General features: G+C 37.1%; 1 protein-coding gene and 1 pseudogene across 1 annotated transcript in view; both read right to left on the reverse strand.

Annotated features, from left to right (window-relative positions):
- Positions 1-25,575, reverse strand: part of OLA1 (Obg like ATPase 1) — a 183,253-nt gene that overhangs the window by 72,416 nt on the left and 85,262 nt on the right. The gene's annotated exons all lie outside the window — the stretch shown is intronic.
- Positions 6,439-6,486, reverse strand: LOC128591030 (uncharacterized; annotated as a pseudogene).

Genomic DNA, 25,575 nt, shown 5'->3' on the forward strand with positions numbered 1-25,575 from the left:
TTAAAATAAACTATAAGAATTATAGGCTTTTCCCCCAGGAATTATTAATAGTTCACTAGCACTAGCTCACTAGCATACTTTTACCCTAGTCCAGGGCCAAAGTTGTTTCAACTTCACATTAACCAAAACGATGTTGAGTTTTAGTGCACTGGTAAGTTTAGAAGACAAAGACAATACTACATTACACTGAATCACTTAGTGAGAAAGTTGCTTCCATTTCGAGTCTCTTTCAATCCTGCCATGTTTTGTTTGTTATTTCAGATTAATATGATTAGCTTACATTGTTTGCATTTATAAGGTAAAGTCCCAGTTGTAGTTGTGTTCTTCACTCAGGAAGTGAGCCACACACACGTGTGTTGTTCCCATTGGGTGGGAACTTGCCAAGGAGAGTGTGATCAGATATGATCTGATTTTTTGATGCTGTTGGTCTTAAATGTTTAACATTTCTAAATTTACCTTTTAATCAACAGAGCAGACCTCGGCCTTAGAGCTTCTAAAGAGTAAAAAGTTTAATAAAACTGTAGTTTTCACTACACTTATCTTTATTATCTTCAGTATGGCAAATGATACTAATTTTCCATGTACATTGGCAATAGTTTGTTTCAATAAATTTTACCAAAATGTGAATTATAATGTACAAATGTATATATTTAAATGCATTTAAATTTAGATAAATATATATGAAATAACCACTTTTTTTGGTAAAATTATTTCTATCAAATTTTAATTTTGGTACTTTTGTTTTGGTAGAAAGTAAGGTTAGGTAGGAAAGGGAAGGACGACTTCAAGGAGGAAGTGACATCTGAGCTGAGACCAGAATGGCCAGAATGAGGAGGTAATGTGAATCTGAGGGAAGAGGTTCTAAGGAATGTAAAAGTCTTAAAACAGAAACAAGCTTGAAGTGTTTCAGAAACAGAAATATGGTCATTATGGGTGAACCACAGCAGAGGAGGGTAGATAGAGTTTAAGGTGGAAAGTAGAGCAGTTCACATGAATTAGAAAGCCATTTCGGTTTTATTCCAGCTGCAGTGGGAAGCCACTGACCGAACAGTTTTATATAAAGAGAAGGTGGAGTGGTAAGATATGAATTGGGATTTTTAAAAACTACTTCAGGCAGGGCGGCGCCTGTGGCTCAAGGAGTAGGGTGCCAGTCCCATATGCCAGAGGTTCAAACCCAGCCCCGGCCAAAAACCACAAAAAAAAAAAAAAAAAAAAAAAAACTACTTCAGGCTCAGCACCCATAGCACAGTGGTTATGGCGCCAGACACATGCACCGAGGCTGGCGGTTCAGACCCGGCCCGGGCCAGCTGAACAACAATGACAACAGCAACTGTAATCCCAGCTACCCGAGAGACTGAGGCAGGAGAATCACTTAAGCCCAGGAGTTTGAGGTTGCTGTGAGCTGTGATGCTACAGCACTCTACTGAGGGCAACATAGTGAGACTCTGTCTCAAAAAAAATACCTACTTCAGCTACTTTAAAAAGAAGAGATTTAAAATGTATTAAAAGAGAGGAAGATAAGAGTGTCTGCGGAAAGACAAAGATAGGAGGTGGTTGTAGTAGTGCCAATGAGAGATAACCAAATAAGTGGTAACCTGAAGTAAGATTGTAGAACAGATGAGAAGAAGTGTTTACACTGGAAATATTAGGTATGAACTGGATATAACATGTAAGGTCATGATTGGAGATATAAAATGGGAGCTGTCAAATGTGTTAAAGTTATGGATTTGAATGATGTCACCTAGAGAGAGCACTCTAACATTCAGATGTCTGGTAGGGGAGAAGGATATGGCAAAAGAGGTTGAGAAGGAGTGACAAGTAAAGTTAGAAAAACTAGGAGTAGCCCTTATGGAAGTGGGGGAAAGAAAATGTTTCAAGAAGGAAGGCATATTCAACTGTCAGATGCTGTTTAGAGGTAAAGATAAATATAGAAAATGAATCATTGGCTTTGACCAAAAGGTGGTTCTTTGAGAATACTTTTCTAGCTATATCCATTTTCTAAAGTATTTCTTCCATTCATGTATCAGAAATAATAAAACTATGATTCAAGGAGGTAAACATGCACCTATACACTTCTTTCTTTTTTTTTTTTTTGTAGAGACAGTCTCACTTTACCGCCTTCAGTAGAGTGCCATGATGTCACAGGACTCACAGCAACCTCTAGCTCTTGGGCTTCAGCGATTCTCCTGCCTCAGCCTCCCGAGCAGCTGGGACTATAGGCGCCCGCCACAACGCCCAGCTATTTTTTGGTTGCAGTTCAGCCGGGGCTGGGTTTGAACCCGCCACCCTCGGTATATGGGGTCGGCGTCCTCTCACTGAGCCACAGGCGCCACCCTATACACTTATTTCTTATAACTCGAGTCTTAAAGAGCTAGATTTCAGCATTTCTGAATTCATCATGTTTTGAGAACATTCCTCTCTATATATTACAAGTGGACTAAGATTTCTCTGTGAAGGGGATCCCATTTGTCATGAAGGTGGCTACTTTCAAAGGTTCATATTCAAAGTAAAATGGCATAATCATTGAAACAACATTATCCTTGACCAACTAAAGGTTGGTCAACCAATACAGAATCATCACCACCATATATCACCAAGAACAGATGAAGAAAACTACATTCATACAAGCATTAATATCAAGTGACACATAAGGCTTCAGAATTCTCTAAGGTAACTCTATGCCTGCAGACAATAGAGTTAGATACAAGGAACTATCTTCAGAGTTATAAGGAAAAAAATGTGTCTCAAAAAATTTATATACAACCAAGCTGTTTTTCCTTTTCAGGAATAGAGAACAATGGTGAATAGACTATGCACTTTATTTACTCTCTATATATAATAAAGTCTAAACAACCATAGGAATTATATTAATGAAACAGAAAATGGAGGTTATAAACTATGAAAATTTAAAAATACAATTGTGCCTTGGTATATGCAGGGGACCAGTTCCAGGCGGCACTAGCATACTCAAAGTCCCCCAGTCAGCCCTGTAGAACCCACGTATAGGGAAAGTTGGCCTCTATGTATGCAGTTTCAATCACACTTGGTTGGCAAGTGTTTGAGTGGACCCATGTAGTTCAACCCCCTATTACTCAGGGACCAACAGTAATGATGTAAAACATAAGGGATAGTAGAGGTGAGGTAAACGCACAAATACACACATTTCCTCATCATCCATTGTGTGTAATCAATAGATGTGATAACAATGAACAATGTAATTTAAAAATAACTTCTCTGACCTTTTAGTGTTTGGGGTTTGTTTTTTTCTAAGAGACAGTGTCTCCTCTGTCATCCTGGCTTGAGTGCAGGGGCACAATCATAACTCACTGCAGACCCAAACTGTTGGGCTAAAGCAATCCTCTTGCCTCAGCCTCCAAGGTAGATGGAATCACAGGTGCGTGCCACCACACCTATCTAATTGTTTAATTTCTTGAAGAGATGAGGTCTCACTATATTGCCCAGGATGGGCTTGAACTTCTTGATTCAAATGATCCTCTCACCTCAGCCTCCCTAAGTGTTGGGATTATAGGTATTAGCCACTGTGCCTTGCCTTTTAGTCTTTTTATGATACTTTTTCTTTCTTTCTTTTTTTTTGAGTCTCATTTTGTCGTGCTTAGTAGAGTGCTGTGGCATCATAGCTCATAGCAATCTCAAACTCGGGCTGAAGCAGTCCTCTTGCTTCAGTTTTTCATTTTTAGTAGAGAAAGGGTTTCACTTTTGCTCAGGTTGGTCTTGCTCTCCTCAGCTCGAGTGATCCACCTGCCTCAGCCTCCCCAGAGTGCTAGGATTACAGGCGTGAGCCACCACACTTGGCTCTATGATGCTTTTCTGAACTCTAACAGCATTACTTAAGAATATATCTTTTGTAAAAAAAAAAAAAAAATGCCTGAATTCAGTAGTTTCTTCTGTATTACTTTGGTAATATACTCAAATTCCAAATATAATCTATTATTCTATTTAAAATAACACATATACTACATGATCACATTTATGTAAAATTATTTCTCTTAAGTGACAACAAGCAAATGTTAATGGAAATAATTTCTAGGCATTGATTTTTAAAAACTTTTTAAAAATCAGTTTTATATCACTTAAACTTTTCGTAATGAACATGCATTATTTTATAGAACAAGTTATTATTTTTTAAAAATATATTTTTAAAAAACACAATACATTAATTTGCAGAAAAATTTGCCTAAATTTTAGTTAACATTTTGTTTTTTGTGACTAGCCACAAGGAGGAAACCATTGTTATCATAAAAATTATTTTACACTTAATCATTCCTATATATACAAACAAAAAATAATACCAACGTAGTAAACCCTCATTTTTAAAACTTTGGTAATAGAAGGAAATTAACCGTAGTAGCTTAATTAGATTCCATCACAAAGACTTCTTACCCAGCAAACAGTGTTTTCTTTCAGAAGAAAGCACTCTTTTCAAACCTTCTTGACTTCCCTCACATTTCTAAGCCCTCCCTGTTCTCCTCTGTTACCCAGCACATGATCTAACCTTTCCTGCTTCATAAGGAAAATGCCTGTCATCTTTGGAGAACCAGCCACATTTTGTTTTTTACTCAATCTTTTCTTCTTCCCAGCAAGAAAATGGAAAACAGTACCTTCTACTATTTCTGGTCAATGTCTCTCCCATCTCTGCTATGGATCCTATCCCTCCCGAGGAAGTTTACTTCACAGATTGCCCCTTCTATTTTCCAAGACCTATTATACTTCTCTCCTATATTTGTATTACTTCCAGGTCCACTAACACCTCCCCATCAACGTTTAAGTAGGCTTTAGATTCTATATTAAATCATGGTCAGGCATTGTGGACATTAAGTCCCACTCTAGCTATTGTTCTTTCCTCCAGTTCAGAGCTGAACTTTTTGAAACAGCTGTCCATACCTGCTCTCCCCACTTCCTTACCTCCTATTTACAACTCAGCCCACTGCAGTCCGGCATGTGCCTCCACCAACCTACCAGAAATCAATCTTAGAAAGGACACTATCATGTCTTCATGATGCTACAGTAGAAACCTGAACGACATCTAACATCAGAGCACTGAACTTGTCTCTTTCATTGCTGCCAACTACATTCTTTTGATTTTCTTCTGTTTTCTCTGGTCATTTCTTCTCAATTCATTCCTTTTTCTTGTTGTAACTTCCCCATAAATGCTGATGTCTCTCTTCGCTTTCTCAACACTCTATTATACTCTCAAGTAACAGAATTCCCCTCGTTCAAATATATTCAGAGATATTGACCTATAGCTTTCTTTTTTGTTGTTGTATCTCTGGTTTTGGTATCAGGGTGATAGAGGCATTGTATCCTGATTCAAACAAAATGGCAATATCTTTTTAGGCTCAGCGACCATAGCTCAGCAGTTAGGGCACCAGCCACATACACTGGGGCTGGTGGGTTCGAACCTGGCCTAGGCCTACTAAACAACGATAACAACAACAACAAATAGCTGGGCATTGTGGCGGGTGCCTGTAGTTGGGAGGCTGAGACAAGAGAATCACTTAAGCCCAAGAGTTTGAGGTTACTGTGAGCTGTGATGCCATGGCATTCTACAGAGGGCAACATAGTGAGACGCTGTCTCAGAAAAAAACAAAAAATCTTTTCAGTTAATTATAAAAATCACTTCTAATGTAAAATCTATTCACTAAGGGGATAAATGCAAAATGTCAATGCTTCTACTGAAATTGTCACTTTTAAAATTTATATCCTTCTCTTACTGAGGTCCAGTCAAAATGCATAGATATTTATTTGGTGAGACACATCTGGATATTGACATAGTCTTACATATTCTGCATAACATTTGTTTCTTGTTATGACGTGGCAGATATGATGAGTTGGCTCTTTTCAATGATTATAAATGGACTGAATGTTGATCAGTTTACTCATTCACTCAAAGATTATCTCCTTCCATAAAGATATGAGAAAGAAGGATAAGTCCGTGTTCTGTTAGGATGCTAAATAAACTGTGAAGGACTTTGGAAATAAAAATAATACTTTGGAAATTCAGGACTTCGGTGAAATGCTTTGCGATATTACTACTTAAATTTGAGTTGTATTCAGAAGCAAAGCATCCTTGGATAGATGCAGACATATAAAGTTTTAAAACACATGATGTGGCTGGGTGTGGTGGCTCACGCCTGTAACCGTAGCACTCCGGGAGGCCAAGGTGGGTGGATTGCTTGAGCTCACCAGTTCAAGACCAGCCAGAGCAAAAGAGAGACCCTGTCTCTACAAAAAACAGAAAAACTGAGGCAAGAGGATTGCTTGAGCCCAAGAGTTGGAGATTACTGTGAGCTATGATGCCACAGTACTCTACCCAGGGTGACAGCTTGAAAAACAAACAAACAACACATGATGTATTGAAGAGTATAAGCTGCACAACAATACTTCATTCTTTAATTTTTTTAGAAGGGGTGTTGCAATGAGGACCAAAAATACTGCTAGACAAATTCTAAAAGAGCGATAACACTACACAGGAATACTTTATAAACAGTCACAGAAACGTTGTGCTATGATTGAAATGTGTCCCCCAAAAGTTCATGTGTTAGAAACTTAGTCCCCAGTGCAGCAGTATTGAGAGGTGAGACCTCTGGGAGGTGATTAGTTCGTGAGGGCTCTGTCCTCAGAATGGATTGATCTAGTCATGGATAAACAAATTAATGGGTAATTGATGGAGTAAGCTAATTATCATGAGAATGGGTGTGCTATAAAAAGCCAGTCTGCCATCTCTCCTGAGCAGCCTCATCATGTGATGTACTGCACTGCCTTGGGACTTCACAGAGTCCCCACTAAAGAGAAGGCCCCCACCAAATGCAGCCCCTTGACTTTGGAGTTCCCAGCCTCCAAAATTGTAAGAAATAAATTTCTTTTTCATATACGTTATCCATTCTCATATATTCAGTTATGGAAACACAAAAACAGACTAAGATATCTTAATATTCCAAATAGCACATCTAGAGTTTCCTGGGGAATAAGAGGGCATGTGGTCAAGATAAACCTATTTGACTTCTGCTTTTTCCATCCTTATCACTATACAGTGCAAATTGAAGAATTCCTTGGTATAAAACTAATAAATAAATTGCTACCCTATCAACATGTATATAAACCAAAATTTGCTTTGCTAAATATAAGTTTTCCAAATGAAGTAGACTTCCTTTATATATATATAACAATGTGTTAAACTTGCAAAAATTAAAAACAAAAATCAAAATAATAGGATCTTGTTATCAACAGCTGGACAATCTGATTGGGAAATAAGTCACTAGCACAGGTAACGAAGATAAAGAGACCAGATGCAGTGGCTCACACGTATAATTCTAGTACTCTGGGAGGCTGAGGCAGGAGGATCCCCTGAGCTCAGGATTTCAAGACCAGCCTGAGCAAGATTGAGACCCCATCTGTACTAAAAATATAAAAATCAGCCAGGCATTGTGGCAGGTGCTTGTAGTCCCAGCTACTTGGGAGGCTGAAGCAGGAGGATCCCTTAAACCCAGGAGAGGTTGCAGTGAGGTTGCTGACAGGATGGCACTCTAGCTGGAGGCAAGAGAGTCAGACTCTGGCTCAAAAAGAACAACAACAAAAAGACGATGAAAAAAGAAGATGAAAAAAGGCATGACAAATAACAGGAAAAAGCAGCAGATAGAAAATAAGGGTTAAGATGAACAAAGCTTATCAGAGAGATGGCCATAGTAAGAAACTGTATTGAAGAGTAATAAAAGATAAAACTTTATTACATAATGTAAGTGTGGAGGATAGGGAAGTCCAAATATCAAGGTAAGTCTCGAGTTAATCTACAGGGAGCCAATAGAGCCAATAATAGTTTTTATGTTAATGAGTAATAAATGGAAAGCAGCATTTTAGAAAGACTAACCAGAAGCAAGAAATCAGCTAAAAGCAAATTCCAAATATTATGAGAACTGCACTAGGATACTGACGGGAAATACGAAATCAGGATAAACTAAAGATTTAACTAAAGAAAATCATGTCAACTGGCTTGGCACCTGTAGCCCAGTGGGTAGGGCACCAGCCACATACACCAAGGCTGGCGAGTTGGAACCCAGCCCAGGCCAGCTAAACAACAATGACAACTGCAACAAAAAAATAGCCAGGTGTTGTGGCGGGCACCTGTAGTCCCAGCTACTTGGGAAGCAGAGGCAAGAGAAACGCTTAAGCCCGATAGTTGGAGGTTGCTATGAGCTGTGACGCCACAGCACTCTACCAAGAGCGACAAAGTGAGACTCTGTCTCAAAAAAAAAAAATCATGTCAACTAGATAAGCAAAGTGTGACTCCAGAAAAAGAGAAATGAAATAATTATACAAATACATGATAATATTAAATGGTAGCACTAAAATTTCCTGTATGCTGCATTATTTCACATTGCTTTCCAGTTTTTCCTATGTGGTAAATAGTAAATGTTTTAAATATTTATATTCTAATTGTGAGTCCCATCAAAATCATTAAGAGGTTAGGGAACCACATTTCTAAACTTCTAGAAGAAGAATATTAAGTATAGTGTTAGAAATAAAAACAAATATATCAAATATATATCAATATCTTTTCTATTGATATATGTGATATATATTAAATAGAATATATTTATTTAATATTATTTTATATTCTATTTAATATCAATATATCTTTTCAAATTTCTAATCCATTTTTCAAAGTAAAGTCCTATCTTTTTTTGGGGGGGGGGGAGGATAGAGTCTCTCACTTTGTTGCCCCTGATAAGAGTGCCGTGGCATCACAGCTCACAGCAACCTCAAAATCCTGCACTTACATGATTCTCTTGTCTCAGCCTCCCAAGTAGCTGGGACTGCATGCACCCCCCATAATATCCAGCCATTTTTACAGACTAGGTCTTCCTCTGCTTCAGGCTGGTCTCGAAATTGTGAGCTCAGGCAATCCATCCACCTCAGCTTCCCAGAGTGCTAGGATTACAGGCATATAATCTTATTTCAGAACTCTGGTTCCCAACTTCCTTGCAATTCTCTGGAGCATTCATATTTAAATTGAATGGAGAAAGCTAAATTTGTGATGGCAATTCATGTTACATCTATAGCTTTATTCATAGACACTGGAAAATGCAAGTTTATATTTATTTTATATAAGTGACATGACAGAAGTTCTTTGTTACATGGCGTCAGTACAGTAGCACACTCCAAATGCTCTGATTTAGGCCCAGCCTAAATTTAGGTCCAGTGGTTCACGCCTGTAATCCTAGCACTCTGGGAGGCCAAGGCGGGTTGATTGCTCAAACTCACAAGTTTGAGACCAGCCTGAGCAAAAGTGAGACCATGTCCCTACCAAAAATAGGAAAACTGGGGCAAGAGGATTGTTTGAGCCCAAGAGTTGGTGGTATGATGCCATGGCATTCTACCCAGGGTGACAGGGTAGACTCTGTCTCAAAAAAAAAGCCCTAATTTACTTCTTTAAATTCAACTTTACAGGTACACTTAAAAATTCTAGTCTTAATCTAGGTAAACCCCCTTCCCATGTTGACGACAAAGGCAATTTAGGTAAAACCAGAATCTACTCCACAGCTGGACCTAAAGCTTGAGCTTATAATATTGATATTTATCTCTGCATAAAATGTGTAGTTTTAATCACTTCCCTTAAGTTAGAAAGTATTAGAAGGGCATCTAAATGTATTATATTTTCTTCAAAAACCAACTTGCCAAATAATATCAGAGAATAAGGCAAATTTTATAATAAATTATAAAAAAACTAATAAATTATTCTGCTAACAAAATTCCATTAAAATGGATGTAGATTTAAGTCTTTACCCTTCAGAGTTTGGAGTAAATGAAAAGAGTTGTATCAACCAAATTGTGGTTATTTTAAGTGGATACATTTATAGATCTTTGAAGAAAAAAAATCTGTAAACATGTAAACATAGAAATACTTGATCTAGCAATGTAAACTGTTAATTAGTTGATTACTTGGTGCAAAAGCATAAATGGAATAGTACATGTGACTGGAGTTGGTGGGTTATATATACAGTAATAAGTCAAAGTAGTCTTCAATGTCTTCAATATTTGTTTCCTTTTTTTTTTTTTTGAGACAGAGCCTCAAGCTGTTGCCCTGGGTAGAATGCTGTGGCATCACAGCTCACAGTAACTTCCAACTCCTAGGTTTAAGCTATTCTCTTGCCTCAGCCTCCCAAGTAGCTGGGACTACAGGTGCCTGCCACAACGCCTGGCTATTTTTTGGTTGTAGTTGTCATTGCTGTTTGGCAGGCCCGGGCTGGATTTGAACCCACCAGCTCTGCTGTATATGGCTGGTGCCTTAGCCGCTTGAGCTATAGGTGCCGAGCCTCACTATTTGTTTTCTAAGGAAAAAACTATTATGTGAGATATAGCAAAGGCCCTAAAATAATCCAGTCTATGCAATAAGCTAATTATTTAATAATGGAATAGAAAATAGAAATACAGGGGGCCGAAAGTATTTGCTTTATTTATCTCTCCTTTCCTCTCCCTATCTCTTCTCTCATTCCCAGGGAAGGCTCTAAAACTAAATGTTGGCCAAGAGGAAGAAAAGTACCATCCCTTTGACATATTAAAGAAATGATAAGTGATTCATGTAGGACTTCTGCACAAAGTAAACATGTGGAAGCAATCAAGCAACACTATAAAAATAATTTCCAATCTTGAGACAAATAAGTAAGTACTTAGCCTGGGAGAGAATAATAAAGTCATTCAGGTTCTAAGAAAGTTTTAGTTCAGGGCAGCACTTGTGGCTCAAAGGAGTAGGGCACTAGCCCCATATGCCAGAGGTGGTGGGTTCAAGCCCAGCCCTGGCCAAAAACTGCAAAATAAATAAATAAATAAAAGTTTTAGTTCATTATTTTCTCCTAATTTCAAGAGTTCATCTAAATTAAAAATAATATACTTTTAAGAAGTGAATAAAAAACGTAATATTGAATAGGAATGATGAGATATACAAAGAGGAAAAATCAGGTAGACATGAATAACATTAAAATTAGAGCTTAGATCAGTGTAGTAGCAAACAAAAAAATCTTTGGTTATGACTGACACTGCTTACTTGACAAGAAACAACACATTACAGTATTATACAACATAATTCTTTTAAATAGAGAATAACAGAAAATTCTAACAGTTACTGGTACTAGTACTTATATTATAATTAGATACTTGCAACATTAAAGAAACCTTTAAGTCACTTAAAAGTTATGAATTATAACCCAGAGTCAAATCCTGTACTTATATTCAATTGCTCACAGGTTTTACATTTTTAGTTGTTGCAACATATCAACTCTTTCCAAAGAAGAAGACAAAAAAGAAATATCTTAATGAGAACTAGTATTCATCTTTCAGTAAGATTTTCACTTCTTACTCCACTTTAAATATTACTAGATATTTAAATGTTTAAAAGGCAAAATTAATCAATGATATTTTTTCAATTAATAATGAGATTCTGCCCTACTTTAAAAGGCAAAATTAATCAATGATATTTTTTCAATTAATAATGAGATTCTGCCCTACTTCCAATGTTCAACTAGTTGTTTTTGTGTATTTACCCTTGCCAATAGCTATTTGCTAACTTCTCAACTTCTAAAACATCACTTAGCCTTCTGCCAGTAGAAAAAGGCCTATGTAAACTGTCCCCATCCCACCCATCCAACCTTCTCACCACCAGCATTGTCCATAAATCCTCCGCTCAAGCCAAATTCATTAAACACTGAATGTTCCTTATTTGCTCATTCCTTTTCTTGGGCTTCAAATATATAATAAATTTCCTTTTTTTCTACTACAAACTACATCCATCTTTAAAATGTATAACTTTGTTACTGCTCATCTACAAGGCAATTACAGAGGAATTCAGGTCTAAGAGATCTTCTATCATACCTGAGTCATATAGACTTGTAATGACTTGTTTGGAATAAAGTGCAGTTAAAGTGATGGTTAGATGACCCTAAATATGGCCTATGAGAAAGTCCATTTGTATATCTTTCTAAGGAGTAATGCTGTAAGGAGAAAAAAAGTACAGAGAGAAAATTAACAAAAACTAGAAATCTCTCTTTATTACCAGTACTATAAGTAATGAATAAAGGGGTCATGTGAACCCTCCATTCTTCAAGAAATAAATTAAACAGCAAATCAGAGATTTAACCTAATGTTGGTGCCTACGGTACCCCCACTCTCAATCAAACTGAACTACTCTCAGTACTTTCATTTTTTATTGTCCATATTCTTCCCCCCCACTTTTACTTTTTAAAAAAAGTCGCATATCTTTCCTGGCCTTAACTAAATGATATCTTCTTGGCTATGCCTTCTCTAACCATACCCTCTATTGGAACTGCTACCGTCCATTCTATTCATGTAGCCTGCAGCATGTACATCTAGTGTTACGATGGATGAGTCTATTCCTTGTTACCTAAACTCAGGGATTATGTCTTAAACATCTTTCTAGTTCTAGTTTGCCTTGGTCAAAGCTGATACACAATTGGGTAAAAAATGAAGCAATGAATAAAGCAAGCAATGAATGAATGGATGCTTCAAGCACTCAGAAAGGAAAAACTGTTAGAAGGAAACTACAGATTCGAGATGAAGCTAAACATGCAGCACACAGTAAGATATTTAGCGAGCATTTCCAAGAAGCCAGTGCTAAGCTATCAATCACACAAATCCCCAAAGAGGCAAAGCATTAAACATGGCAAACTACAGACTGCAGTAACAGACAGAAAAAGTTTCTTGTGTTTTATCTCTTCATTCCTGAATTACTGAACTATTAGTGATGGATATTCATTTACTTATTTTCTGAGGACTTCTTGGGCGTACTGCACTGGATTACATATGTTGGTAAATACAGTTTGCAAAATATGTAAATTAAATTAAGAAGAAAAGAAAAGCATACCTATATTCTAAGACCTATAAATGTAGAGACAGAGAAAGAAGAGATTCATCAGCATGAACCAGGATTCAGAGGGGAGGCCTTTCATTCAGGAACAGATAATACTGAAGAGAGGCACAGAGTCAAGAGGGCAGAGTCTGTGCCTTCAGCACTTTTGTTACACTTACATTTCTGTCCTGCTGGAAGGCCCTCTTTACTCTCCGGACATTGCCAAGCCATGGTGAAACGCACTAGTGCGTAATAAACAATAAAGGTGGGGCTGTGCAGCAACCAAAAGATGTTCATAGGTTCAAAGGTATAGGTGTAATTGAAAGGTTTTAACACAGAATTGAGAAGTTAAAATTTTATCTCTTAGATTATAAAATTCTTACAGAGATTTTTGGAGAAGTGTTCTTGTGATCTTGCTCTTGTTGGCTTGTTAACCCTCACTCGCTTGCCCATAGGCCACAGGTTCGACAGCCTTGCCTTAAATGATTCTGTCAGTGATGTTCACAATCTAATAGCCTGGAGAGGGACTGATGGTCGCAAACAAAAGTATATGACTGTTGGTTACTACTAATAGTTACAGAAATGACATAAAAGGGGTCAAATCTAAAAAATACATCAAAGAAAACAAAGTAGCATTTACAAATATTTTTCTAGTGGGTAAGAAGAAAATACCTCTGGTCATTCAATTGCAGTTAGCCACTTAAAGAGAGATATTTTAAGAAATATACTTAACAAATGTTTACTGAATGTCAATCGCAAAGAGAACAATGCCAGTAGCTAAAAGGCAAATTTCTAAGACAAGGGAAAACTGAACAAGATTAGTTTCTGCTTTCAAAGGTGTTTACAATCTAATAGAGGAGACAGATTAGCACATAATATATACAGGAAAGTAAACCCAAGATGAAGGTGAACAGGGAAGGAGTCAGTCTTCAATACAAGTTGATGGAAAAAAGAAAACCATAAAGTTTCAAATTGCAATGTTTGACACAGTATTATGAAGATGCTATTTAAAATTTAGATTAAGATTTATCAGGTTTTGGCTTGGCAACCTGTAGCTCAAGTAGCTAAGGCACCAGCCACATACACCAGAGATAGTGGGTTCGAATCCAGCCTGGGCCCGCCAAACACAACAAAATGACAACTACAACCAAAAAATAGCCGGGCGTCGTGGCGGGCGCCTGTAGTCCCAGGTACTTGGGAGGCTGAGGCAAGAGAATTGCTTAAGCCCAGGAGTTGGACGTTGCTGTGAGCTGTGTGAGGCCACAGCACTCTATCCAGGGCAATAGCTTGAGGCTCTGTCTCAAAAAAAAAAAAAATCATCAGGTTTTGATGGAAGTATCACTATTTTTTAATCTCATAATTAAAGTGTACTGATGCTGTGAGAAGAGATAAAATATTGCCTCCACTAGAGTTTGAAACTGTTGTTTACATGCTCGAAAAATGTAAACATATGACAGGTATTAATCAGCCAAGTATGTGGCTGGCTGTAATTTTAAAAATAACTATTTTATAGCCTTGACTCATAATATCAATGAATTCTGACTTTTACCTAGTTTTTCTAAGATATGAAAGGGAGAATAAAAGGCATGCAAGAGGGAGGACTCACCAGGAACACCTGGTGTTACGATAGGAAGATGATGACTTGACCAAAGCAACATTACACAATAAAGATCACATTTTTGGGGCTTAAATGAAAGTACTATGAAGGTACATGTCCTCAAACAGACAACATACCTCATCAAATAATTATACCCTTAAATATAATAACCCATAGTTTTAAAATGAGAAACATGGAAGGAAGGATAAGGCCTAGAGGAATTAAAGATAAGCAAGCAACCATGCCCTTTGGGAGCAGATCATGCAAGTTTTCTGAGGCAACCCACTCTAGAGATTTCCAGAAGGTTGCAATCCTGAAGTCCTTGTCAGCCCCCACAAGATCTCCATCAACACTTAAGCCACAGCAAAAATCACCACCAGGTGGTGCCATATCAAAGCCAGTACCAGATGGGTTTGGACAGACCACATCCTTGAGACAACCCCATAGCCCGGAGTCAGCTGTGCAGGTTCACCACTCACTTCACTAACCCATATTTTACGCATCTGAAACTTCTGGACTCACATAGTACATTATGGAAGAGAAGGGGGGTGGTTATTATATTATATTCAGGGGGAATGGGAGAGGTACAGCTGGACATTTTTAAGAAGACTAGTTAAAAATGAATAAAAATGTTTAAATGTTTTTCTGCTTTAGGCCATACATTTCATTAATATGAACTCATATAGTCTTTAAAATAATCAAGAAATAAGGCTGGGAGCGGTGGCTCCTGCCTGTAATCTCAGCACTCTGGGAGGCCGAGGAAGGTGGATCACCTGAGCTCATGAGTTTGAGACCAGCCTGAGTAAGAGTAAGCCCCTGTCTCTAAAAATAGCTGGGCATTGTGGCAGGAGCCTGCAGTCCCAGCTACTTGGGAGGCTGAGGCAAAGGGATCACTTGGGCACAGGAATTTGAAGTTGCTGTGAGCTACGAGGCCATGGCATTCTGCTGAGGGTGACAAAGTGAGACTCTGTCTCAAAAAATAAATGAATAAATAAAATAAAACAAAATAATCAAGAAATAATAAAAACGCAGAGTACAAAAAGTCATGACATAATCAAGACTATAAATAGTTAAAACTCGAATACAATCAATGTTTCCCATGTGGCTCTACTAAGGAACCATGATCTTCACTATCTTCAACAAAAGTAAAAAAAAAATGTTATCACTGATCCCCCTGACAAAAGTTAAACAATTCCATTAGCTCTTTTGTCTACAGGGCTATCTTTTTTTTTTTTTTTTTTGAGACAGAGTAGAGTGCTGTAACGTCACAGCTCACAGCAACCTCCAACTCTTAGGTTTAAGCAATTCTCTTGCCTCAGCCACCCAAGTAGCTGGGATTACAGGCACCAGCCACAGTGCTCGGCTATTTTGTTGTTACAGTTGTCCTTGTTTTAGCTGGCCCAAGCTGGGTTTGAACCTGCCAGCCTTGGTGTATGTGGCTGGCACCCTACCCACTGAGTTACGGGCACTGCCAGCTATTTTATCTTTACAGCATAAAACAAGGGACTATTAAAATATAGACAAATCTCCTTATCCTCCCACGCTCGATGTAAAATCAAAACACACACACAAACACACACACACAATGTTTCTCTAAATTCTTCTAAGAATCACCACAGGCTCAGCACATGTAGCACAGTGGTTACAGCGCCAGCCACGTGCATGGAGGGTGGCAGGTTCAATCCCAGTCCGGGCCAGATAAACAACAACAACTGCAACAAAAATAGCTGGGAGTTGTGGTGGGCGCCTGTAGTCCCAGCTAGCTACTTGGGAGGCTGAGGCAAGAGAATCGCTTAAACCCAAGAGTTGGAGGTTGCTGTGAGCTGTGACAGCACCGCACTCTACCAAGGGCGACATAGTGAGACTCTGTCTCAAAAACAAAACAAAACAAAAACAAAAAACAAAGAATCATCACAAAATTTCCAGTGAAAGACTTCATGGGAAAGGCCAGGCATGGTAGCTCATGCCTATAATCCTAGTACTCTGGGAAGCCCAGGCGAGTGGATTGATTGAACTCAGGAGTTTGGGAGTAGCCTGAGCAAAAGCAAGACCCTGTCTCTAAAAATAGCCGGGCCTTGTGGCAGGCACCTATAGTCCCAGCTACTTGGGAGGCTGAGGCAAGAGAATCGTTTGAGCCCAAGAGTTCGAGTTTGCTGGGAGCTAAGAAGCTCTATGGAGGGCGACTGAATGAGACTCTATTTCCAAAAAAATAAAAACAAAAACAAATGACTTCATGGAAAACTTATTCCCTTCCATTTCTGTTATTCCCCTCAACATCAGATTTTAGCACTGCTTATATGTTATACCTGTCAAGATCTGATGACTGTATGTTATGTATTCATCTGAACAGAACCACTACACTTAGTTACAGGCTATCATCAACCAATTCATTCTCTTGCTAAAATCAAGTCATCCAATTACTCCTTGACTAATCAAGGCTGTTTTGGCTTTTTCTTTTTTCAAAAGGTACTCAACAGCATAAACAGTTCACTTACAAGAAATGGAAAGGGGCTAATCAGCAGAATTATTGTTTTGCTCCTACAATTTGCAGTATTTAAATTTAGTTGCTGATTGGACTGAAAGTTTTATGATATAGCATATGAAACTAGTTTAATACAACCAGGAAGCTGTGTAACTGTATTGTCTTGCCATTGCTACACTGGTCTACTTTGCAGGATAGATAATTGACAACTTTCTTTAAAATAAGGTTATTTAAAAATAATAAATTTCAGCCTACTTTCCCACATACACTGGTTTTATAAACAAAGGTATACAAACTTTTAATTCCTGATCATTATTTTTAAAGTTACCACCTGTGCAAACACACGATAACATCACAATTGCTCAGGTGTTCCATCTACATTTATTTTAGACTCCAAGAAATAATAAACTAAGGACACATCATTTAATTATTATTTTAAAAAGTAAGGCTTATCTAAAATAAGTATATGGTTTTTTTTATTTTTTATTATTTTTTTATTTATTTATTTTTTTTTATTAAATCATAGCTGTGTACATTAGTATGATCATGGGGCACCATACAAGTATATGTTTTAAAATAATACATATTACCCCTCATATAATAAATAAAATAATGAACATTAATTTCTAAATGATGATGAATACTTTAATCACAAGAAGAATGCTGGGTGCACATAAACTATAAAATAAAATCATTACCCACCAGTCTTGCTACTCTTATCTATATGGAATTTCTGACAGATTATCTGACAGAATGACTAATGCTGAAACACCAAACTAAAAGTCGGAGTTATATTTAGTACACATCTATGTTGTATTTATTAGAAATCATTTAAAGGAAATGGTTTTATGTTAAACTGTCTGAAATCTTCAGAAAATTTTGAAAAGAGATGGGATCCATTGTTTAAAGTAGTATTTACTTTGTTAAATACAAAGACATATGAACCAAAATGACATTTACCTTATAGGAGGAAGAAGAATTACTTTTTAATAGAATTACAAAATGGTACATTAAATAAGTTAGATTTTTAAAATTTTAAACCATAAACAAATTTCTTTTATGTGTTAAAACAGTGCTATACACTAACCATCAACCAGAACCTACATTACAGACAGGAAAACAGACACAAAAAGGATTAAAGTGATTTCTGAATCTTTTAGATATGCATACATGCAAATAACACATATAAGTAATGTTACATGTAAGCTAATTCTCCATAGGCTTATATTTTGCACACTAAGACCTATCTAGAAATGAAATTCCATACAGAATTGTAAAACTATACTTCCACTAAATGTCTGACAGGATCATTCAACATATACATAAACATTTCAGAAAAGCCTGAATTTCACAAATGCATTAACAAGGCATATAAATACCAGTACTTTTCAAATGAACTAACCTCAATTTCCAAAAAAAACCTGCTACCATTTTAATACTTAAAAAAAAAAAAAAAATTTAACCTGGTCATTGACAGTAAAATTCAAGGAAGCAAATAAATTGAAAACCAAAATAAATTAACAGAGAACTAACATTCTTTAGAGATAAATATTTCCTCAGAGTAGGCACACCTGCCAATATATCAAAAATAAGTAAAATCAACTACAAAAGTGATAAATCAAATGCCATGGTAGACTTGACTTCTCGAGACAGCATTTTCAGCCGTCTTTTGTGGCTTTGTTTGGCGCCATGGTCCTTTAAGTTTTGTCTTCATAAAGCCCTAACTAGTTGTAATCATTTGCAGCCTAATTGTGGACATTTATCTGCTTTTCTTATGCATAGAACATAGCTATTAAAGCTGAATGGTGATGGTGTGAAGTATAGGTTAAATTGGGTGAAATTAAAGCAAATTACTCTGGGATGTGGAAATCTGAAAATAGAAACCACCAATGATTTGCAACCCTCTTGATGATCAGCTTCACAGAACCCTAAACGACAAGAAAACTTACATATTTTAAAGTTAACTAGGTTTTTAAAAACGATATGTATAAATGTATTTTTAACAACATGCACCTCTTAGTAATAGTGGAAAGATTATTTGTTTAACTCAGCTGCGATGTTAAAAAGGTCTTGGGTTTCTATTTTAAATAGTGCAGTTCATATTTAAAGTAAGATTTCCTTTCCTTCACATACATTTTTACCTTTAAGAATGCATCCAACTATATAAAACATGTATTATTTGTTAAAGTTTTAGCCCTTAATAAAAGTATTAATAATATTAAACACAACGTAACACTGAAGTTATAGTAACAAAAGCAAATTAACAATTTATATTATTATATATATTATAACATGTATGATATTATATATAATATTATAACATGTATGATATTATATTATATGTTACATATGCTATATTGTTATGTCTTTTATTTATAGACATATTTGTAAATATGCTATATATAAATATGCATGTGACTAGTACAAGGTAATATACAGAGGCTTAGCAATAAATGTAAAACTTTAAAATGTAAAAATATTATTTTCATTTACCAAAAATCTTACTGCTTTGGACTGACAATAAAAACATATGTCCATTTGCATCTTGCGTTAGATGCAAAGTAATACTAAAAAACACTAGACCACAATTTAGATCAGTTTAAAGTGGGAAAAAGTTTCCAGCAATAAAACTGATATTCTTCCTTCTTTTATTGACTGTAAAATGTATATTTTAAAATCAGGCATGGTGCTACCTGTGCATGGTCCCAGCTACTAGGGAGGCTGAGGCAAGAGGATTGCTTCATCCCAGGAGTTGAGGCTACAGCGAGCTATAATCATGTTACTGCACCATAGCATGGGCGGCAGAGCAAGACCCTGTCTCTTAAAAAAAAAAAGCATGTTTAAATATCTGGGGGAGATACGAAATTATATGACGTGGCCCATACTTTCAAGGAGCTTATAGACTGGTTGGAGAAATAAAACAAGCATATGTAACTAAACCATAGCAGCAGGAAATGGCACCTATGTAAAGAGGACTCCTGATATGAGTTAGGAAAGAGTGAGCAAAAGGGGAGTGGATGAAGAGGGTTTCACAGAAGTTATGGGCCTTAAAAGATAAAATCTAGCGAGAGGTACGGGAAAGATAAGGGTGGGATCTCTAAGGTACGTTCAGTACACAGAGAGGAATGCAGGACGGAGACGAGCACAATGGAAAACACACTAATGCTTAAAAATGAAGAGCCTTGAGGACCAGGCAGAAAATGGAATTCCCAGAAAGACACGAATGTTTTAAAAGAGGCAGTTCCAGGGTGGTTCCAGGGTCACATTGATCAGAAAAAGAGAGCCCAAGCAACAATTAATTACTAAGGCCAGTTAAATGGTAATAAAGATAAAATGAAGTAACAAAAAAAAAAGTGCTTCTAGAAAAGACCAACAGAAACTAATGGGAGATTCTAACAAGGGATGCAAGGCTACTTTAACATACACAAATCCATAAATGTAATCCACCATATTAATAGAAGCAAAAACAAAGACCATATGATTCTCTCAACAGATGCAGAAAAAGCATTTAACAAAATTCAGCATCCTTTTCTAAGAAGAACACTTAAGAAAATAGGCATAGGTGGCATATTTCTTAAGCTGATTGAAGCCATCTACAACAAACCCCCAGTAACATCATACTGAATATTGTAAAACTGAAAGCTTTTCCAGTTAGAACTGGAACCAGAAAGGATGTCCACTATCTTCACTATTATTCAACACTGTGCTGGAAATTCTAGACAATGCAAGCAGGCCAGACATTCAAATGGGGGCAGAGAGGTCAAACTCTCATTCTTTGCTGATGATATGGTCTTATACTTAGAAAACCCCAGAGACTCAACCACAAGGCTAAAATTTTTTAAATTTAAAATTTAACAGGCATTTTCTCTCCTCTCCAAATTTACAAAATTGCAAATACCAATTTCAAGTCTGACACTGACACATACTCTCCAACATCTACCTATAATCTATCTATGACCCCCAATTGCTTCTTAGGAATTTAGATAGTTTCAGGTTAGAATTCTATCTACAATAAGTAGTCAAAGAATGAACATGTGACCTAAGAGGGCCCAACTGGAGTAAATGTCAAAAGTTTTTATTTCAAGACTAGGGCAAAGTTACTCTTTTCCCCAATGGATGTGAACTAAAAACCAGGTGGCCAGTTAAATGCAGGAAGCCGTCTTAGGACCATGAGAGTAACCAGCCTTAGGATGAATAAAGTTGGCCAAAAGGGAGAGAGTAGAGACAGAAAGAAATTAAGTTCTTAGAGACAGTCTGAGTCAGTGGTCAATGTACCTGAAACAACGTATCCTCTTGGTATTGCAAATTAAAATTCTACTGTAACTGGAACTGTTATAAATCATACATTGTGCTTCCAATCATAAATAAAACATTGTGATAGTATCTACTATTCCATATTTAAAGATGGTACACAGCAAAGACAAGGGTGGAATGCATAAAGTATATTCAAGAAACTAAATGTGTCTGAGAAAAATACATCTAATTGCTATAAAAAGTGAAAGGTATATTCAGGCCAACTAGTCTTGGCTTCAAAAATTATGATTTTTGCCATTAACTTCTTCTATGGTCATACAGCTAACATCAATCTTTCTGATATCAAGTTTCTTCATTTACAAACACTGATAATATGTACTGAAAAAGAAATTATGTAGCAAAATCTCTGACACAAAGAAAGTATGTAATAAATATCAGTCCTAGTCCCCCTTCTTTCTGGAAATTTCTTTCTTTTTTTTTGGTAGAGACAGAGTCTCACTTTACTTCCCTTGGTAGAGTGCCGTGGCGTCACACGGCTCACAGCAACCTCCAGCTCTTGGGCTTATGCGATTCTCTTGCCTCAGCCTCCCGAGCAGCTGGGACTACAGGCGTCTGCCACAACGCCCGGCTATTTTTTTGTTGCAGTTTGGCCGGGGCTGGGTTTGAACAGGCCACCCTCGGTATATGGGGCCGGCGCCCTACTCACATCAGGAAAATTCCTGCTCCCTTTCATCTGACTATCCAGTCTACCTAGTTTAAGTTTTCTTTCTTAAACACAAAATGATTTGTTTAAGCACTTATTATAGCTAAGAGTATTACCTATCAAAAATTTGGATTAGTTTGTCAAATTAAGTAATTTCAGTAAGAGACAAAAGGAAACACGTTTTATAAGATAATGGGAATGCCTTTCCTCTTTTCATTGTCTAGCAAATGATTTATCATTCATAACTCAAATGTCACCTCCTAATACTTACTAGAAGATAATCTGATATGGCTTTTATCTACCTCAGTAGTTCTCAACCTGTGGGTCAGGACCCACAGGAACTGTATTAAAGGATTGCGGCATTAGGAAGGTTGAGAACTACTGACCTAACTGATGAACATCTTATTTTTTAACTAACTTAGGGAATTTCAATTCACACAATTAAAGAAGGCCAATTTTGGCTCAGCGCCTAGAGCAATGGTTACAGTGCCAGCCACATACACTGAGAGTGGTGGGTTCGAACCCGGCTTGGGTCAGCTAAGCAACAATGACAACTGCAACAAAAAATAGCCGGGTGTTCTGGCAGGCACCTATCGTCCCAACTATTTGGGAGGCTGAGGCAAGAGAATCACTTAAGCCCAAGAATTTGAGTTTGCTGTGACACCATGGCACTCTACCAAGGGTGATATAGTGAGACTCTGCCTCAAAAAAAAAAAAAAGGCCAATTTATTTACAAGTGGGACCTAAATTTATCTTCTGCAAAGCAGGAAGATAAAACTTCTCTGCTGAGAAGCACTTCCTGAGGCAGACTGAGAACAGCCATCAGATATGAGCAAGAGGACCATGAAGCTCTCCGGGAGCCCTCTGTTGGAGTGGCAGTACTTGTTCACACACTTGGAAAATATAATCTGAACATGAACTAGAAACTCTCAACAACAACAAAAAATCATAGATCCAGCTAAGCATTTACTTGAATGGGGTTCAGGTCCCCAAGAAGAAAGTCATTTCTGACACTTGTGCACAGTTTAATAATGCTTCTTTTATCATTTTGCTAGGTATTACCATCTATGTAATTTTAAGTATCTATAAAATCCTGTTCTGTAATGACACAGGTTACTATAAAAGTTTTGTTAGTGATAATCATCAATACTATGTTTAAAATAATGGTGTACAAGTCTAGGTGCAATGGTCATACCTGCAATCCTAGTACTTTGGAAGGTTGAGGCAGAAGAATCACTTTAGGCCAAGAGTTCTTGACCAGCCTGAGCAACATAATGAGATGCCCCAGCTCAATAAAATATGTAAAAAATCAGCCAGGCATGGTAGTGTATGCCTGTAGACCCTGCTACTCAGGAGGAGGCTGAGGCAGAAAGATCACTTGAGCCCAGGAGTCTGAGGTTTCAGTGAGCTAAAATCTATCGTACTACTGCACTCCGACTCAGGCAACAGATTGGGGACACAAAAATACAGTAGAATATATTACTTATACTATTGATTTACTTAACTACTACAATCTATGGCCCCAAATTATCCTGCTAAAAGGTTTTATTAACTTAGACCTTAATGGAAAAATATTTTAAAGTTCTCATCTCTTCTCCAACAACTCCTGTTTAGTTAAGGATTCACTTAATATCTTCTTTTATAATGGTCATAATAATTGTTATGCAAAATAAAGATTAACTCACATTAACAGGAATCAACAATCAAGTCTTAGAGAAATCTTGAGTAAACCTGATGAAGAAGCAAGGGAAAGAACCCAGAAGTCAATATAACATTTAGCCTAACTCCAGCAAAATAATTTCCCCCAGTAGATATCAGTAAATGTAAGTTACTTAACAATTTAGTCACTAACATACTGGACTGAATCTTTTACATCTTTAGTTTATCCTCAAAAGCTATATGAAAGACAGTACTCCAGCACAAGTAAATTCAGAATATTTAGAAATATAATCCTTACAAGTATCAATTATTCACTCAATAAAAGTTTATTATTATAATATTTAAAGTACGATGGCAATACATTAATACTAAAGATAAAATACTATATAATAATATAAGATTGTGATTATGTTTTGGGCATAAGTTGAATTTAACTATCAATCTCAAATATCTTAAGGTTTAGAATCCACTTGTACACATGCTATCACTATAGAAAATTAAAGTACTGGCATATAAATCTGATAAGAAGAAATCATATCCAGTTTTAGTTTACCACCGACAAATTAGGCAGCTTAAAATTCCAGTAATAGCACAGTACAATCCCACTGGAAAACTCCCACTCCACCACAAGGTAGAGAGAAACACTACGAAACACAGACAAGATACAAAAGGCAGCATATCAGAAAGACTGGCTGGGAGCATCTGCCCAACAGGAGGGTTATATGAAGTGAATTTGTCTTTTTAAGACTTTTAGCCTACAGCCGAGTATTGGCAACACAGCGAGAGATGCACATAAACCACACATTTCTGGCCCAGGGAACCAAAAAACTAAAGCCAGAAAACGGAAGGGAAAGAGCCAGGAAAAACACAGGGAATCCAGGCCAGGTGTAGTGGCTCATGCCTGTAATCCTATCTCTCCCGGAGGCCAAAGTGGGTGGATCAACTGAGTTCACGAGTTTAAGACCAGCCTGAGCCAGAGCGAGATCTCATCTCTAAAAACAGCCAAGTGTTGTGGTGGGTGCCTGTAGTTCCAGCTACTCAGGAGGCTGAGGCAAGAGAATTGCTTGACCCCAAGAGCCTGAGGTTGCTGTGAGCTGTGATGCCAAAGCACTCTATCTAGGGTGACAAGGCGAGACCCTGTCTCAAAAAAAAAAAAAGAAAGAAAAAGAAAAGAAAAGAAAAGAAAAACAGAGGGAATCCCCCAAACCAATATATATACTTCTTTGACATGCAAAGCAAGGGCAAACTCAAACCAGACCAGCTAAAGACAAAATACCTAAAGTGACATTGGAGCTACCACCTTAGAAATTAGTCTGCAGTTCAAATTCAATTGCCTACTAATGTATTTTTTAAATTTTATTATTAAATCATAGTTGTGTACATAAATGTGATCATGGGGCACCATACACTGGTTTTATAGACCATTTGACATATTTTCTTTTCTTTTTTCTCTTTTATTTATTTATTTTTATTTTTAAAAATTTATTTATTTTTATTGTTAAATCATAGCTGTGTACATTAGTGCAATCAAGGGGTACAATGTGCAGGTTTCATATACACTCTGAAATATTCTCATCAAACTGTTCAACGTAGCCTTCATGGCATTTTCTTAGTTACTGTATGGAGGCATTTGTATTGTGCATTTAGTAAGCTTCGCCTGTACCCATTCTAAGATGCACTGTAGATGTGGCCCCACCCATCACCCTCCCTCCACCAAAACCTCCCCCCTCCATTTGACATATTTTCATCACACTGGTTAACATAGCCTTCCTGGCATTTTCTTAGTTATTGTGCTAATACATTTACATTCCACATTTACTAAGTTTCACATATACCCTTGTAAGATGCACCGCAGGTGTAATCCCACCAATCTCCCTCCCTCTGCCCCCCTCCCCCCTCCCTCCCCTCTCTTTCCCCCTTCCCCCTATTCTTAGGTTGTAACTGGGTTGTAGCTTTCATGTGAAAGCCATAAATTAGTTTCATAGTAGGGCTGAGGACAGCGG

Source organism: Nycticebus coucang, chromosome 7, assembly GCF_027406575.1.
Source record: "Nycticebus coucang isolate mNycCou1 chromosome 7, mNycCou1.pri, whole genome shotgun sequence".
NCBI classification, from domain to species: domain Eukaryota; kingdom Metazoa; phylum Chordata; class Mammalia; order Primates; family Lorisidae; genus Nycticebus; species Nycticebus coucang.